The 18,403-nt window shown below is 43.8% G+C and overlaps 1 non-coding gene across 1 annotated transcript; it reads right to left on the bottom strand.

The window, feature by feature from the left end:
• Positions 1-526: 526 nt before the first annotated feature.
• On the bottom strand, positions 527-645 carry LOC146250690 (U5 spliceosomal RNA). The gene has a single exon (XR_014734258.1). It is a non-coding gene; the product is annotated as a U5 spliceosomal RNA (small nuclear RNA).
• Between the last annotated feature and the right edge of the window lie 17,758 nt (positions 646-18,403).

The following is an 18,403-nucleotide window of genomic DNA, read 5'->3' as shown; positions in this document are numbered from 1 at the left end:
CGCACTGCTCCGCGCCCCCCGCGCGCGGGGCCTCCGTGCGCCGGCCGGGACGTTTGGGCGCCGGCCGCTCTGGCGACCGCCGGACCGAGAACGGCCCCGACGACGGAAGCCAAAAGGAAACGCCGACGCCGCAGAGGAAGAAGAAGAAGCGGCGGCGGCGGCGGGGACCGAGAAGACGGCAGCTAAAAGCAAAGGCCAAGCGGGCCACGGAAGAGGAAGCAGTGACCAAGAGGAAGAAGAAGCAGGGACCAAGAGGAAGCAGGGACCAAGAGGAAGCAGGGACCAAGAGGAAGCAGGGACCAAGAGGAAGCAGGGACCAAGAGGAAGCAGGGACCAAGAGGAAGCAGGGACCAAGAGGAAGCAGGGACCAAGAGGCCCGCTGGGCCACGGAAGGAGCAGGGACCAAAAGGCCAAGGGATGGGGATTAAGCAGAGGAAAAAGGAAGACAAAAAGACCTGCACGCACCCACCCACCCACCCAACGCTAACCTTACCCTGCTTTTTTTCCTCACAAATCCATCAGGCTCTGCCCTCCCTCGGGCAAAGCCGACCAAAAATACCACGTCCCGCTCGTCGGCGCTCCCCTCCACGGAAGTCTTTAGTAAAAGGCGAAAGGCTTGTGCGTGCTGAAGGGGAGCCAGAGTGACCGTTTTTGAAACCGCCCAAACGGCCCGCTCCCGACCCCTCCGTTGGCCCTGGCTCGCTCGTCCGCGGCGGCGTCCTTCCTTTCCGGGAAAAGGCGTGGAAACGCCACCGGCCGCAAAGGGGCTTTCTCTCTCTCTCTTTCACTCTCTCTCTTTCACTCTCTCTCTTTCACTCTCTCTTTCACTCTCACTCACTCACTCACTCACTCACTCACTCACTCACTCACTCACTCACTCACTCACTGTCTCCCCCATTCCAAGTCACTCACCTCACTTCAGTTTTTTTTTTTTTTTTTTTTTTTTCTAAAAGGGCGGGAAAACGCCGCCGGCCGACGGGGCTCCGCCGCCGCCGCCGCCGCCGCCGCCGCGCGTCAAGCCCCTTTTTTCCCCTCATCGCCACAAAAACCCCAGCCCCAACCCCAAAAACCCCAGCCCCAACCCCAAAAACCCCAGCCCCAACCCCAAAAACCCCAGCCCCAACCCCAATCGCTCACTCCCTCCCTCGTTTTTTTCTCCTTTTGACACGCTTAGTGTCAAACGCTGACCTTACCCTGCTTTTTTTCCTCACAAATCCATCAGGGGCAAATCCATCAGGGGCATCCCCGACCGCCGCACGTCGACCCCCACCCTCCCCCTTAAACTATCCTCCACCCTTTTGACACACCTCCACCCCCCAGTCCACCCCCCGCTGCACCCACTCCTTCCTCGCCTGCCACAACACCCGTTTAAACAAGCTGATGATCAGCCACAGGAGGAAGCGGTTACGCCTACCCCCGACCACCCCACACCCCTCTCCACCCTCACCCATGTGAGCCTAAACCCCGTGACCACCCTACCCAGCAACACCCCCGCCCTGGCCCACACTACCCCAGCATAAGGACAGTCCCACTTCACGTGTCTTATGGACTCTTCACCGCTGCAGGTGGCCTGCGGGCACACCGGGGTCCGTGCCAGGCCATGCCAGTACATGATCTCACGCACCGGCAGGCCGTAAAAGGGCGGGTCCGAATATGTTGTCCTAAGAATAGATACTGTTTTGAAATAATTTATTGATCTTTTTCAGCCAGACAGTGTTAAAAACACATTTCAAATGTTACATTTTCAATTGCTCAGTATGGCAGAGGGCCTGAAGGATTGCAATGTCACGTGTGACAACTTATTCACCTCTTGCGAACTCGGACGCAACCTCATGACCATGGTTGGCACGGTCCGAAAGAACAGGTCTGAGCTCCTGTCTGAGCTGCTAGCAACGAAGAGGCGACGGGTGCTGTCGTCGCAGTTCACCTTCACTCCCACGACCGCTCTTGTTTACTACCTCACCGAGAAAAACTAGAACGTTTGACTTATGAGCAGATGCCAAAATCGTTGACAGAGACAACGGTAAACCGACCATCGTTCTAGACTACAACTGCAACAAAGGAGGTGTAGACGATCTAGGTAAGGTTGTCACATACTGCCCGCTGGCCCCTCGTCATCTTCAACAACATGATTGACTTCTCCTCCAACAATGCCTGTGTGATATGAAGAAGTTAACCCCAACTGGGTGCCTCGCAAGTGCAACATTTTGAGTTTTTTCCTCAAGCAGCTTGGCAGGGTACTCGTGACTCTGCTGATTGAAAAAAGACGATGTCTCCCCACACAGAAGAGGCGCCGGCGATTGTGAGAGGTCTCCATGATCGCTGTCGCGATCCACCTCTTCAACGGCAATTTGAAGAGGCTGATGATGACAACAACTAAGTAAAGTGAGTAAGAGGGGTCTGCTTAAGTCACACAGTGCTGTTACCACATGCATTGGGTGTATAGACAATGTATTGAGGCGGCGTTAGGAGGGTTATCCCTGGCGCTGTCTCCAGATTGTGCATGGTGCGACCACTTTTCATAATTCAAAAATAAAGTTAAACATTTTCTTATGACCCTTGCGTTGTCTATCTAGTCTGTTATGTCACTCTCGTGCCGTATCCAAGTTGTAACTCGCCGAGCCTGGTCTGGTCTAGTACACCACTCTAGTGCGGTATCCACATTGATGTGATGTTGTGAAAACTTTTCACAATAAAAATAAAGTTAAATATTTGTAATACTTACCTTTTCTACCTAGTTTGTTACGCCACTCTCGTGCAGTATCCAAGTTGTTGAGACTCACCACACCTAGTCTGTTATGACACTCGTGTTTTATCCAAGTCATTGTCCCAACATTTTCTTTCATACCATTACAAAGTCACAGTCTCAATCTTGTCAGCAGTATGTGGCTAGAACAACAGAAGAGAACATCTGAGTACATTGGATCGGCGTTTCCTCTGAAGTCAGACAGTGCCAGCTTGTGGGTTAAGGGAAGGGGCTCAGATTGGTGGGAATCTTAAATAGACCAAGGTCAATAAAAACTTCCCAGCCATCATCATGTTTGACCCATTGTTTACCTATAAAAACTATATACATATTTATGAATGTTAAACAGAGGGTATGAAATAAACAACAAATGAAATATGTATAGTAAACATAGGATATTATATAAAAGAGGAAATGGAACCCTAACCCAACTATATACAAATATAGCTGCAAGCAGCAATGAGGTGGCCAAGCAGGTAAAATTAACAAAATACATTTTTGACATTCTCAGAACAAGGTTCTGTATCCTTCACATCTATAACAAATGTAGTTTTTAAACAAATTATGCTAGCAAGTATTACTGTACAACTGTAATTACTGCTTAATACAAGGTTACAAGCTACAATTATTGCAACACAATGGGAAAACTTTCTCCAACATTTATTTTGATAATTGTTGTCTAGCACATTTTCACTATTACTGTATTTACAGAAGTAGACTTACCCCCCTATATTGACGATCTGAAACGCAAGTATCAAATCGCAAAGCGCAAGTAACTTTGAGGGAGCGACTTCCGCTTGGTTGTTATTTTGCCAGCGGGATAAATGACTTTGCGCCTAGCGCAAATCTAAAAAGGGTTGGTCTGAAGTAGCTACATTACTAATGGGTGTGGTTTGGGCGTAACGTGCAATCAGAGCATCATCTCACATTCCCTTTAAGAGCAGCGCTTGTTCCATGGCGAATTGCCATTATAATGGCGTATTTGCCAGGCACACGCCAGGAGCGGTTCACAGGAGGAGACCGACGTTCTCGTCAGAGCTGTTAAAGATAGAGAAATGACATAGTATGGGAAATTAGCTTTGGTTAAACAGTCATGGGAGGAAATTTCCACAGTTGTTACAAATAAAGTTCACATACATAGACATTTCATTTATAATCATTGAAGAAATGTAACACGCCATAAATCAAAAATGTAACATAGCTTCGCAGAAAGAAGACCCTGGCCTTGCCAGCAGTGCGCACGGACCAAGGTTGCGCACTTAAAATAGCATTGGAATAATGCGCCATTGACTTGAGACCACGTTTTCCCTGGTCAATAGCGGAATTGTTTTTCGGAAACTGCAAGATAGCACCTGGGATTGTTTGCGCCGGAACACGCCTCCTTTTTCACTGAACTGCCCATGGGAGCGCAAAGTCATTTCGATGTGCGTCTGTGGAGGGAAAAGTCGCCTTTGCGTTGAGTGCAAACTAGGAATGACACTTGCGTCGTTGACTCAATTGCGGTGGGTGCAAGATAGGGCCCTTAGACTGCAAGGTGAACCACAAAGAGTATTTTAGAAAATGATTCCCGCTCCACAGTCTGGAATCTACACAATCTTTAGAGTTTTTTAGAATCTTTAGAACGATCCGTGCTAACCTACCAAAAAACAGTTTGTCGCTGAAATTCCAGTCGATGCGTACGCATGCCTAGTTCCTCCAGGGAGTAATAGGATTTTGGTGGCACGGTTCGACACGTGATCGTTCTACACCACTACAGTAGATGCTTTTTGTCAATATGGATGGCAAATAGAGGATGGGACCTTGCACGTCACCTGGATGACCTTGAATTTGGCCCCGACAGTGTTTTGCATGTGATACACTGTGGCTGCAAAAGTGCCTGTGAGACAGGCAGATGTTAATTTTCTGCAGGAATGTTTTGCACAAACTTATGTTGTTCGTTTAACCCTGTATGACCCCTTGTAATAAAATTACAATGTCACCTTTAGCTCTTTAATTGCTGATTTCCTTTTATTTGGAAAGACAACATTTATCCAATAGCTTTGGAAGGCAAGACAATAAGACCCATTGGTTATGTATGTGTGGTCGTTCAAAAATAAATATGATTTGCAAATGGGTTTTTTGGAGACCTAAAGGAAATGTTGAAATTTGTATTCAGGCCTTACAGGGTTAAGTGTTGGCTATGCTTAGCTCCATCTCAGAAGGGACTAACCTTCCAGCCAGTTAGACAAAATATTAACAGATTAAGACCGTCTTTGACTCACTTATACCGGTAGAAATCTATAGTAATAATAATTTTCAAAAAATAAAAACAGTCTTTATTTTTGCACTGACAGTCTGTGTTCAACACACGTTGTCTTTCACCTTTATTGTAAACCCTTTACTATTGTACAAGACTGCTCACATACAAGTAATTATCCCACCAGGCTGTTTAACAGCTAGGTCTAGCCCTATACACCCCTCAAGTACAATATATTAAACTCTAGACAATAACAGTGACTTAACGTGTTGTTGCATTTAGCACTAACAAAGGCTTGTTTAAAAACCACTGTGAAAACAGAATGGAGGCTCTTTCCCTATACTCAAACTGTACATTACCTATGACCACCAACACGCGTTAAAGGCAAACAGTCAAACAAGCCTGTCCTGTGCAGCAAAGGAGAACATGTCCTGGCATGAAGGGGTCAGTCTTGCTAAATCCCAAATCTAAATCCAGTCCTTTGCAGGAGAGACAATTTGTGTTGGTCAAAATTTCCTGGGGGGTATTCCAGGTAGTAGGTTTAGTAAAAACTTTGAGTTGTTTAACCCTGAAAAGAGGCTTTCTCCAAGGATTTCGTTCCAGAAAGAGAGTTAACAAAACCTTTTGGTAAGTTTCCATGGTAACCTACTCTGTGAAACTAACCTTCTCGCTAGCAGGTTTTCCATGCCAAACTCTGCGTTTCTACCTATCCCTCAGTGTTGCCAAATTAGTGACTTTGTCACTAGATCTGGCAACTTTCAAAACCCTCCTGGGGACTTTTGGTGTCAAAAGCAACTAGCGACAAATCTAGCGACTTTTTATGGTGTTGTTGAAGACTTGCTGGAGTTTTCTTTTCTTGCATGGATAGTAGCACGGATAGCAGTTTACCTCACACAGCCTCAGTCGCTTACTCACCTCTATCGTGAAACCCTTGGTAGTTAGCGATGTTGTCAAAGTCAAAATTATATTCACAATAATACAGTAATTATTGGGAATCTAACACAGAGTTTAAAGGCTGGTTGAAGCTGTTTATTGTGGATGATACAGGGGCACACTGTCTGTATTAAAAGGCTGAGTTATACACCAATCATTAAGACATTAAAAACCACTTGGCAACTCAGAAACACTCAAGGGTCAAAACCCTACAATACTTCCACTCAAAGGAAGCTGCCATTAATGATTTTTTTTTAAATACACTGCAAAAAAGGCTGAATCTACCATGGCATTAGGTATTGCTGAACACTGTTCCATGCTAGCATGTGACCATATTGGGGAAGCATGCAAAGCTGCCTTCTCTGACTCCGCTGGTGTTCATTTTAAAATTAGAGAATTTATAATATATTACAGTACAATTCATGAACTGTCCATCACCAGCTGTATCACGGGCACGGCACTATCCATAATTCCAGTTATTAATATTTGTGACATCTTAATCACCGAATGCATCACAGGCACTGTACACTTGTGAATATAGCAACAGGAACAATGCTCGTACGACTTTATAAAGGAAGCATGTATTGTGCTTATTAAATTGATGTCTTATGAACTTTGACGTGTGCTTAGGCTTAAACATTGTCTCACACAGGGTCTGGGAAATAGGCTGTATATTGTGTCGTTATATCTCCCTTTCAGAAGCAACCTTGAAACCAGGCTGAGACAACACCCGAGCAGGTGGGACGTGTAGGCAAGAACAACTCCCTACTACACAGGAGAACAAGCTTAACCCTCTTCTTGTGTTTTTTGTTTTACTGCACTGTATAATAAATGTTGGGACAGGGACAGATAGTTCGTTGGACTTCGTGAACCAGCCCAAACTCTGTTGTGGGTAGGGAAACGTAGACGACCCCAGAGCTCTGTACTTGTTGATTTCCAACTGCTGCATTAAAGCTGATATTATTGGACCTCTGCGACTCCAGGCCACTCTTTCTAGAACACAGATTTGTGTCATTGAATACCATCATTAAATATTTGAATAGACACAATAATTTTAAATCCTTCAAAATGCACAGGATAAAGTGTACTGAAATGATTAATGGTTCTCTAGCACCATACTTTCAAAAAAAAATTGTAGCAGATGTGGGTGACCAGTGTTTCAGCCTCCTTCTGGATGAGTCCACAGACATCAGCGTTTCCAAGTACCTGGGGATAGTGATAAGGTACTTAAGTGAGTAGGGGGTACCTGCAGAGCCGGACACCCCGGACAGCTGGAGAGCTGCAGTTTTAGGACCGCAGTTCTAGGACCCTTGTTTTATCTGACAGCGCCATGTAGCGAATGGGATAAACATGGACCGGAACAAGATAATATTTTCCTGCAGTAGTGAATATTATAGGATTACAGCTCAGAACAAGACGGACTAGAATCAGAATGTAAGTAGCTAATGTGAATCGCGTCTGGTTATGTATAAAACAATTCTGGTGTCTTTAATTGGACAACGTTAGCTAGCTAACTTCAACTTTGCTGTTGAAATAATTTCAAGACACTGGAGTGGTTTTCAACATCAAACTACTTTATTAGCTAGAGCTAACATTCAGTAGTTATAGCGCTAGCTCTCCACACATAGCTTCCTTAAAAACCAACTGTAAATTGTTACTCTGTTTATTTGTTTAATGAAACAGTAGCCCGATGTAGGTTATGTAAATCAAGTATTGGTCAACATATTTAAGTTAGCTAAACGTTCAAAACAATTCTGGTACAATTATCTGTTCACTTATGTACCTTGAGCTACAATTCTTGTATGAAATGTCCTATATAAATAAAGTCTTACTTACTCATGATAATTTTATGAAATACGAACTTAGAGACTATTTGTTTTGTTTTATTGAAACCAAGCCCAACTACTGTATGTGTCTTATGATAAAGCCAGCACATTAATAAAACTTCAAAAAAATGATAGGTTAAAAGTAAGATTGGATGGTTGTGGATTGGATCTGTCAGCTAAACGAAATCTGCAGCATACTGTCTTAAAAATTAACCATATAATTTTTGTTGGCCGTCATATAGGCTACGGCCTGAGTATGCTGAGGAATATGTCCCTGCAGGATGCAGAAAAGGTCTTAATATCTGGACCAGTTTATCATTGGAGGTAAGTAGAGAATGTACCTTTTCTGCACAATGTCATACAACTTTATAATCTACTATTAATACCTTTATTATCAACCACTTAAGTAATGCTAATTAATGTACACTACTTTGTTAGGCTAACTGATATTTATGCTTACCTAGAAGTAATATTGTCTGTACCATTTCAGTGAAGTGGAGGAGTTTGATAGGGGGATATCTGAACAATTGCGCACTGAAGGGAGACCATTCAAGTAGTAGCGTTAAGTAGTGCTGTTACCGACTTCACAATATGTGTATATTTGGTTTTCTTGCTTTTATCTCTCATTGAAGGATGAAGTTGTATGGAGGTCTAGATGGAGTGATGTGGAGGGGTGATTGTTTATTTTGAATAATTGTCAAACAATGACAATGTATATCTTGAATCTGCCCTGAGTCAACCTTGTGTCTTGCCTCTCTAACATTACACATTTGTGGTTGAGATTGAGTGACTGCAAATGCCATAGCAAATAGAATAGAACTTCACTTTTCCAGAACTTTGGACGTGTCAGACACATCCAAAATGTAGCATGCACACAGGCATGTGTAGTATTAACAGGAATATGAAAGTTGATCTGATCCACTGATGTGATCAATGTTTTGAGTCATGTCCAATACAAAACATCATCTAGCATGCCCATCAGAGAGGTTCACCACCAGCAGCAGAGAAGGAAGCGGCGGATCCTCCGCAGCACAACCATCCCACATCACTCAAAGAAAATGTTTTTTTTGTCATGATGACATTAAATAAACTAGAGAGGGTACAATTTCTGGGGAAATTGTAGGGTGTGCTTGCTTGCTTGCTTCAGTTGCAGGTGGGTCAGTTTTCCCTTCTAGTGATATTACAAGCATTTAGCCTACTCATATTGCATAATTCACTAAGAACACCCTTTGAAACAAGGAACCCCCTTTGAAACAAGCTACTGTTACGGTGCGTGTCCATTACAGCGGAGCAGCGCGGAGCGTCGGCTTCCAATCAATTTTCAATGAAACCGCGCGTCGACGCTGGTGTAGGGCATTGTGGGAAGGCGAGCGGGGCGTCAACGCTTGCGTAGGGTATTGTGGGAAGGCGAGCGGGGCGTCGAAAGTTGGATTTTCTCAACTTTATGTATGTTAACAAGTGTGCTCTCAACTTGTATTATATTTCTGTTTTGTTTCGTTCATTTATTGAATACTGACACCTGTGGTTGTTAATGTGGGTGTGTACCTGTAGTGTCATTGGAGTGTTAACCTCTTAGGCATCCTGTTAAATGTGCCTAAAAATGCCTAAACAGCATACCCAAAGTAAATTGAAAGCTGTTCTTGAACCATTTGGAGTACATGCATGTAAATGGTCTCTTTTGAAAGCTGACACTCTGAAGTTTTGTCCCCTGTTGTCAGGACCCATGTTAGTCCTACTGGTGTTGAGTAATAGAAGCTTGAACACAAGGAAATTGAAAGAATCAATTTCCGCCTAGATTTTGTTTTGAAAACAATAGCCTGAAGAAGCCTAGAAGTGGTAGGTATTAGCTGGAAGACAACATTGGACACTAGCCTGAAGCCTGACCCAATACAACTCAAAAGTAAATCATAAAACCATAAAAAATTAATGTTATATAGATGTCTTTCTAAGGGTACATCCAGGCGTTTTCTGAAAGTGCCCTTTGGAGACTCCAAAAGGACCCTTGGTAACCATGGCCACATACCTAGAATAAAAAGCTACAACTTTTGAACTCTTTCACGTACAGTCATATGTTTGGGCTCTAATGAAAGGTGACACTTAGAGCTATAATATCCCATATTCAGATTCACCATTAGTGGTGTTGAAACAGAGTAACTGAGGCATAAGAGTGCTTTTTACCTTGAACAAAGTAAACGTTGTGCAAATAAAGAGTCAAAACAAGAGCTATCGTGGAAAAACTAGTTTATATAAAGAAAAACACACCAAACTATTTACAAACAGTGAATTGTTCACACTCATTTACAATTTCACAAAATGTTTTGGGCGACATGCCAGTCATTGTAGCAGTCACGTTTGGGAACAAAGCACAAAGCCACATCGCAGGTTGAACACTTCACTGGTGTCAGTGAACCACAGTTTTTGCACCTCAACCGACCAGCGGTGCTGTGTCCACTGATATGCACTGGCCTGTGACTAGCTGTGGGTTGAGGCACGATGGAAGATGAGGGACCGGGTAAGGGTTGAGACCTCAACTCTGCCAGCTCAGCAGCTAGGGTCTCTCTGAAGGCCTTGTGGGACAAAGGTACCTGCCCTTTTCCTTTTGCAATGTCTTTGTGAAGGAGGAAAGCGTTCACAATCCCAATGTCCAAGAAAGGATAAAAGAAGGTTTTTGTACCATCTCTGGGTCTTGTGGAGTACTTTGTAGTATCCGATTAATGCATCAGAAAGGTCCACTCCACCCATGCACTGGTTGTAGTTCTTGACCACTGGCGGAACTGGGATGTCTGTCAGTACCCAGCGCTGATCTGCACCTTTGACCCTCCTCTGCACCGTGTCCTGTCCATGTGCCGTGTGGAGTGTTGAACAAAAGAAGACGTCCCTTGTGTCTCGCCACTGGACAAAGATGAGGGGGTCGTTCCTTATCCAGCGAATGCTGCCGCGGGGAGATTTAGAGTCCAGACTGTTTTCTTTTGTTTTTGGGAATCCAATTCTGTTTGTCTGGATGGTTCCGCATGCCCAGATCCTCTTCTGAAGGAGGTCTTGGAAAAGGGTGGGACTTGTGTAAAAATTGTCAACAAAGAGTTTGTAGCCAGTGCCCAGCAACTGTGTGTCTATTAGCTCCATCACTGATTCATAGCTGAGACCCTTGCCAGTGTTTCCTTGGAGCTTTCCTTCATACACAAAAAAGTCCCATGTGTATCCGCTTTTCGAGTCAGCCAGAACAAACAGTTTGTATCCCCAGCGAACAGGCTTATTTTTCATATATTGTTTTAGTCCAATGCGAGCTTTAGAGGCAACCATCCTCTCGTTAATGGCAATATCCTGGCCGGGGTGATAGTTCCTTTTGCAGGCTTGTCTCATCTCCTGATAAACTGGGTTGATCTTGCAAAGACGGTTGAAGGCTGCTGTGCCTCTCCTCTGCTCATTAGCAGCATCGTCCGCCATGCTACTCAGATGAAGGGATCTGGAGATTTGGAGGAACTTCTTCCCGGTCATTACTTGTTTTGGGAAAGGGAAGCTGTGGAGTTTGTCCTTTCGCCAGTAATCAGTAAATGCAGAGCACTTTACTAGACCCATGTAGATTACCATAGAAATGAAGGTAAACATGTCCTGCAAAGTCAGATCAATCCAGGGACGAGTGGGTGTGGAGTGGTGAGTCGAGCCAAACTCATTGGTGTTTAGCAGGATCGTTTGTAAAACTGAGTATGTCCAAAACAGTTGGAAAAGCTGCAGGGCTGTGCAGGTCGCTGTCTGAATTAGCTGGGGTCCAGGTGGGTTCGTCGGCCTGAAAGTAGGCTGAGGTGGAGTGATGTCAGCAATGTCAACATAATTCCATCTCTCTCCAGATGGGCTTGTTGACGCTCCAGCTTTGGTTCTGCTGCTGCCTCTGCCTCTCCCCCTTCCTCTTGGCCTTCTCGTGCCGGCAGAACCTTTCTGTAGAGTTTGAGGCTCATCACTGGACGAGCTGCTGCTGCCCCCCTGTCCTGCTGCTGTACGGGGCCGCTTGCTAACTTGAGCAGGAATATCCGGCTCGTAGTCCTCATCAGATGTTTTCCTATAATGACGAAATAAACAGCCAGTTACAATCCATTCCCATATTTTCTGTATTCTACTTTTCACAGGTTTACTGCCTCAAACATCAGCAGTACACACACTGAAACAAAGAGAAACACACCTCCCCGAAATACAGTCCAAACACTGAAACACGCACATGAACTTCTGTGGTAAATCATTATACACAAATAGTTTTTCTGGTGCTAGAAGAAATACTGGGTGCTTTAGCTATGTAAAAGCAATGTTATACCATGACAAATGGAGCTATCTTATTCAGTGAAACAATATAAAACAAAACTTACTTATCCAGGGTAATATCTCCTCCTTCCAGAAATAAATCCTCAGCTTCTGAATCAAAGTCCGAAAAATCAGTGTTTGACTCTGATAAATTGTCCGATAAATCACTATCATGTCCAGTTACTTCTTCCAAAACTTCTGCGAGACAATACTTGTTTCCTGTGTCTTCTTCGCCATGTTGAAATCGATATCAAACTGCGTAAATTAGCTCCGTTACCACAGCGCGCACAACAAATGAACATATGCAGCTCTTTGCGCAGAGACGAAAGCTTTTCAATGTTTTTACTTACCTGGCAAGTCCCATATCATTGTTTTCAGAATGCGATTGGCTAAAAGACGTGTCATTCCATGATTGGTTTTGATTGGGCTGAAATTCAAACAAAGAAAACCCAGGTGGGCTGTAATGGCCCATCAATTCAGATGAGTCGTTAGCTGGCTGTTCAAGGCCTCGGACAAACAATGGAAGCTCCCAATAGGTCAATCTTGGTGCCAATCAAAGTGGGAGGATTCAATGGACATTTTGATGCCTTTGGATAGTAAATAGGCCGTTGCTAACCGGAGAAAAGTCCACTTTTATGTAAACAAGTTGTTTCTTCCATCGGCTATCTTGCATAATGAAACAAAGGATAATGGCTATATATGAATGTGATACATTTTTGGGAACAAACTACTTGATATGGTTAGATACTTTGGACCTTTGGGAATGTAAGCAGATCAAGTTTTGATGGCATGTTTTGCATACCTGGACCTATTTGAACCGTTTAGGGTGAGTACAACTTTTTTCTTTGGCATTGTTGAAGGAACGGTCACCGGACAACGACGTTGACGGTACTTGCTATTGCGACTTGATCTTGAATTGGTTTATTTCAATGGAACCATAATAATCGTAGCTTTCCAACAAGGTATCATATGTGTAGCCGTCTAAAAAATTTTTTTTTATTGAGTGCGTTCTCACTGAGGAAGGGGGGTGCAGCATTTCTGTATCGCGGGCGATACAGGACCTCTAAGAGGTTAATGAATAAATCTCATTGAGTGAGCGCAGCTGTTGCTGTGTGTTCGAAGTCAGTCACGTCATTGTGTTTACTCTGTGAATAGGTTATGGGCCCAGAGTAAGTCGAGATACACCGCGTTAGCGTGCTGAAGTATAGCACCATGAGTAACACTAGAAGATCAGGAGAATCTAGCGGTCGCGGCTTGTGTGTGACGGGGATGAAAAGAATTGGGAACTCTGGGAGACTAAGTTCTTGGGCCACCTCCGGCTGCAAGGGCTGAAAGGGATTATTACTACGGAGCCCGTGGGTGTGGAGACAGAGGAGGAAGTGATGAAGTGTTTTGTCCGTCTCTTCATAAACGGAGTGACTAAGTTCAGTTGAGTTCTGGATTTTAATAAGTATTTATCAATCTGCAGATTGGGAGAGAAAACCAGACCTCTGACAATAAATGACAACACCAGGCTTAGGTCTCAATCAAGTCTCTCTCTGCGCTGAAGGACAGAGGACCATCTTTTATAGGTCACAAGAATGTAAACATAGATAGTGACAGTCAGGCAGTAATGACGTTACAACAGTCTCAGAGAAAGAGATTAACAGCTCCCAACACATGACCACTCAAACTACAGAGTTCATAGTTGGAGCTCTCCTTGTAGTCATGACAAGGACCATTTAGCCAGTACTTTCTCCTGATTTCAAACATCTATTAACCCTGACACATAGACACAATCTACTCTTATTAATAGCAAGCGTACATGAGAAAATACTAACTAGTATCCAATGACTAGTTCTCTTGATTAGTGAATAATGTAAGCACACAGGAAATCTACATTTCTTCCACAGAAGCGGCCTCAAATGCTGAGGCATATGCTGAATTGATTCAATTCTTGGATGACAAGAGTTTACTGCTGGTAATGCGAGAGGCAGGGGATGATGGGTGCGCAGCGCTAAAGATTTTGAGAGACTATTATGCAGGTAAAGGAAGCAAGAGTAATAAGCCTGTATACTGAGCTGACCTCGCTTCAAAAGTCAAGCAGCGAGAGTGTGACAGAATATGTTATTTTAGTGGAAACCGCTATCACGGCATTACGAAATGCTGGAGAGACTTTAGGTGACAGGCTACTTGTAGCTATGGTTCTGAAGGGGTTTCCTGAGTCTTTTAAGCCTTTCTTCATCCATGTAACGCAATCGGATGAGACAATGAGGTTTGCCGATTTCAAAACAAAGCTTAGAAGTTACGATGACATCGAAAAGATGCGTCCCCCAGCCGCTGAGGAAAATGTAATGACGGTGCGGCCGCGACAAAGAGCTGCGAGTCCCGCCAGTGCAGGCCCAACTGAACGTGGGGCTGAACGGGCTGCTCAAGCAGCCAGGGTGTCTGCATGAAAGGCCTGATGGTCGACTGCGGGGCAACCTCCCATATCGTCACAGACATCGCCAAGTTCAGGAGGTTTGACGACGAGTTCCAGGCCGGGACACATTGCATAGAGATGCAGAGGTCTTCTTGATGGACAGCCGAGGACACCACCTCAAAACAGTGCTGAGACGGGCGCTGTACATTCCCTCTTACCCGCAGGACATATTCTCGGTGCAAGCAGCAGCTGACAGCGGGGCGACCGTGACTTTCCAGAAATGCAAGGACACTCTGGTGCTCAAAGACGGTACACAATTTTCCATTCATGTACATGATAGACTATATTACTTGCATACAATACCTGATGGATGTGATGACCGAGTTAAGGGATGTTATGATTTAAAGATACTGGGTCACTGTTTACGCAAACTAGAAACAGAAAGCCTGATGCAAGGGCTAAAAGACCTCTAGAGCTAGTGCACACAGATTTGGCAGGTCCAATTCACACTGAGTCCAGAGAGGGGTACAAATATGTTGTGTCATTTACTGATGATTTTTCCAGTGCAGTGTTTGTATATGCCCTTAAGAGTAAAAGTGACACATTGCAAGCAACAGAGAGGTTTCTTGCAGATATGGCCCCTTGTGGTAGAATTCAACGTATTAGATCTGATAATGGAACTGAGTTTACAGGAAAGCATTACAAAACTGTTTGTCAGGAATGGTATTAGACACGAGACTTCTGCACCATATTCCCCCCATCAAAATGGTACAGCCGAGCCAAATTGGCGTACACTTTGTATGTCTGTACGTTTGTACAGCCTATTTCCATGAATATGCTTCTCAACGGGCATCCAATGAGGAAACTGATCAGGCGCAGATGAACATAGATAACTGTTAGAGTAACATGTAGCATACCTGTAACTTTCACAGGAGCTGTAACCTCAGACAAAGCAAAAGAATGGGTTGCTGCAATGGATGAGGAGATGCAGTCACTTATAGAAAATAACACATTTACTTTAAGTAGCTTGCCTGAGGGTAAGAAAGCAGTGGGGGGTAGATGGGTTTATGCAGTCAAGAATAACCTGGATGGATCTGAAAAGTGCAAAGCAAGTTATGTGGCAAAAGGATACAGTCCGATGAGAGGTGTGGATTATGAGGAGACATTTTCCCCTACAGCTAACTTGACGAGTATCCGAGTGGTCATACAAAAAGCAGCGCAAGAAAACCTGATTCTGCACCAAATGGATGTTAAAACTGCCTACCTGAACGCATCAATAGATCATGAAATTTACATGGAACAGCCAGAGGGCTATGAGGTGGAATCTGGCACAAGTGAAAAATTGGTCTGTAAGTTGGAGAGATCATTGTATGGGCTAAAACAATCGGGCTGAAACTGGAACAAGGTGCCACTTGAGTACCTAACCAAAAACCATTTTGAGCAGAATCAAGCAGACAACTGTGTTTACACATGGGAAACAGAACATGCAAAAGTGATCATTGTAATATGGGTTGATGATTGCTGCGAGTGCTAAAAATGTTCTCAGAGATGTGAAGAACATGCTTACAGAGAGATTAAAAATGAAGGATTTAGGCAAACTACGGCATTTTCTAGGTATTGATTTTAACCAGAGTGACAACTGTGTGAGAATGTCACAAACAAAATATGTGGGGAACATTTGACAGGTTTAAAATGCAGGATTGCAAACCTAGATCGACGCCCTGTGAACAAAAATTAGACTATACTGATGGTGCCGAAAAGATGACTGATGTGAAAAAATATAGAGGCAGTGGGAAGCCTCATCTATCTGAACATCTGTACTAGGCCTGATATAAGTTTTGTGGTAAGCAAACTGGCACAGTATTTCACAGAGCCAACTGTTGAGCAATGGGCCACAGTTAAACATGTACTGAGGTATCTTAGAGGTACAATTGACAAAGAGCTGTAATTACAGAAAATGTAATAAGACACTGGGAATAAATGCATACAGTGATGCACATTGGGCGGCCAGTAATGACAGACGTAGTACAACAGGCTATTGTGTCTTCAAGACCAAGAAACAGCCCACTGTCGCACTGTCTACTTGTGAGGCAGAGTATATTGCCCTAGCCACTACCATACAAGAGGGTCTATCTTAAACAGCTGTTGGAGAATCTTAAGTGTCAGTACTCAGCACCTAGGGTATATGAAGACAACCAAGGTACAATTGCCTTAGCAAAAAATGCCGTAAGCAGGCAAAGATGCAAACATGTAGACATCAAGTATCATTTTATTAGGTCTACTGTAAATAATGGCACAGTTATGTTGGAGTATCGTCCAATTAATGAGATGGTAGCAGATATATTGACAAAGCCTGCAACCAAGATTAAGTTTATTAAGTTTGCTGCATTTATTTTGGAAGATGATGTTGCATATTGACAATGTGAGATCAAGTGGGGGTGTTACAAGTGTGCTCTCAACTTGTATTATATTTCTGTTTTGTTTCGTTCATTGATTGAATACTGACACCTGTGGTTGTTAATGTGGGTGTGTACCTGTAGTGTCATTGGAGTGTTAATGAATAAATCTCATTGTGACTACGGATGGAGTTAAAGATGGGGTAATAACGGAGTGATGGATGGGGTACTGCAGCAAGGCCCTGGGAAAGTTCAGGGTTAGGAGGGGGGAGGATACAGGATACGAACCCGGTGTAGGCTAAGGGAGAGGATTCGGGGGGAGGAGGGGGATAGGAGGGGGAGTGACTCTATTGCAGGTTGTGTGTGTCTGTTGCCTGTATTTGGAATGTCTGTGTGTGTGACGTGTGTGTGTTTGTTGTGTGTGTATCGTTGTTTGTTGTGTTCGCTGTTTGTGTGGGCTGAGTGGAAGAGAGAGCTGCCAAAGTGTCGTTTTTGATGGTGCGCAGAAACCTCTTGGAGTATCCCCTTTGTCTGAGTGAGTGAAAGAGTAGGACACTTTGACAGTGCTTCCCTCTCCCACTCAGCCATGTAAATGTTTGCATGTGGGGGCGAATTTCTTGCCCATAGCCGTTCCCATTGTTTGTAGATAGTGTTTATTGTTAAATAAGATAATCATTTGTCTAAACTAATTTGTAGTAATTGTAAAATGTCCTGATCTGGGGTCTCATTTATAAAGCTTGCATACGCACAAAACGGGGCTGAAAATGTGCGTATGCCACTTTCCACGCAAAGGTTGTGATTTATAAAGAACAAACTTGACGGGAGAATGAGCGGTCCTCCACGCAAACTCTGACCCTCCCGTAGGCCTACGCACATTTTGAAAACAGTTCGAATTGGCGACGCAGATGACTGTACTGTAGTCAGACTGCAGAAATTGAATGTGGAAAGAACATTACTCTCAATATTTATATATTTTGTTTTCCTGACACACATTTTTTTCATTCAGTTTCATGATTATCATGAAGATTACATCCAGCAGTGTTATGTGCGCTTGTACTGAGTGATTCTTGTTCCATAAACACCTTGTACAATCCAACTCAAATTTTAAATAAAAATTCAGCGCTTCCTCATCATCAGATTGTCCACTACGGGAGTTCAGGAGGGGGAGATTCCCCGACTGCATGAAATACAGGATGACATCACATATCCTACCTTTAGATGACTGCAGAACACAGTGTATAACTAAATATATTTATTCAATACTGTGCAAATATCCTCATGTCAAAAACTGGAATTACAGTCGTCAAGCTCCCGTGCAATCGCTACACTCTACGTCCTCGTTATCAGTCCAGAATTTAATAGATTACTGTTCATAACAAAACGCTTCTGTTTTCAAATTGTATCTCGACCTGCAGTATCACTGCCACAGTTGACTGCCACAGTTTTTTTTAAATTGGTGATCTACCGGCCACCACATTTTCTGAGTTATCGGGCTCCACCAATAGGCTAACAGTGTCTGAGAAGGTGTCATGCGCTATGATTCACCGTAAAGAACAATCGTATGCACGGGCCATG

Source organism: Hypomesus nipponensis, chromosome 19 (genome assembly GCF_054491055.1).
Source record: "Hypomesus nipponensis isolate SF chromosome 19, ASM5449105v1, whole genome shotgun sequence".
Classification (NCBI taxonomy): Eukaryota; Metazoa; Chordata; class Actinopteri; order Osmeriformes; family Osmeridae; genus Hypomesus; species Hypomesus nipponensis.
The sequence above is the reverse complement of the archived record's forward strand: the minus strand, read 5'-3'. Positions and strand labels throughout refer to the sequence as shown.